We start from the raw sequence: 846 nt of genomic DNA on the forward strand, positions 1-846 counted from the left end.
TTTTTTAATTATAATTAGCATAAATTAAATGAATTTAAAACAAATACCATCATGAAACTTTACCATTTAAAATACATATTTTGTTTCACATCATGAAAATTAGACTTATTTTTTTTGCATGAAAGTAATGAGAACTGCAGGAGAAAATGTGCTCATTTAAATTAGCTTTTGAGTCTGAAATGTGGCCTTCTTGACAGATTTAATGAGATTCATACCAACAGATTCAAATCAGGCCTGAAAAAACATAAATGTGTGTTTTATATCAGTCATTTTGTATCATCAATATGTCCAGAGGGTCTTTAAACTACCCACAAAGAACACTTAGTCATACTTACAATTTCTTAAGGGCTTTGATCACATGATTCATGAGTGATTCCTGAGCCAGTTTTCCATGTGGCTGATGTCTGCTGACCTCCTGGACGGACTCATATACTCTCAGCTTCACTGGAGATTGGCTGCCAAGAGGAATAGAGAAGATCAGATGATTCTCATAAAGTTTATATATTACCAAAGTTTGTGTTGTTGAAACAGAATGTAATAAATGAGGATACTCATGATGAAATGTAGTTTATCACTTTTGGACTGCAAGAAATAAAAAGAAATGTTAAATTATACATATAAAGTGATTGCATGACAAAACTTCAAACATCCAAACTGAGCATCTGCACCTGAAGAAAATAGCTTAAAGGAACAGTTCACACAAAAATGAAAATTTGTTGATCAGTCAGGTCATCCAGGATGTAGATGATTTTGTTTATTCATCAGAACAGGTTTAGAGAAATTTTGCATTACATCATTTGCTCACCAATTGATCATCTGCAGTGAATGGGTGCCGTCAGAATGAGA

The 846-nt window shown here is 32.9% G+C and overlaps 1 long non-coding RNA gene across 1 annotated transcript; it reads right to left on the reverse strand.

Moving 5' to 3' along the window:
• Positions 1–180: 180 nt before the first annotated feature.
• On the reverse strand, positions 181–589 carry LOC107735551 (uncharacterized). Its single transcript, XR_001639443.1, has 3 exons — positions 552–589; positions 336–455; positions 181–234 (listed from the first exon to the last, which is right to left on the reverse strand). It is a non-coding gene; the product is annotated as an uncharacterized LOC107735551 (long non-coding RNA).
• Positions 590–846: the final 257 nt, after the last annotated feature.

Source organism: Sinocyclocheilus rhinocerous, unplaced genomic scaffold (assembly GCF_001515625.1).
Source record: "Sinocyclocheilus rhinocerous isolate Xijiao unplaced genomic scaffold, SAMN03320098_v1.1 C36132918, whole genome shotgun sequence".
Taxonomy (NCBI): domain Eukaryota; kingdom Metazoa; phylum Chordata; class Actinopteri; order Cypriniformes; family Cyprinidae; genus Sinocyclocheilus; species Sinocyclocheilus rhinocerous.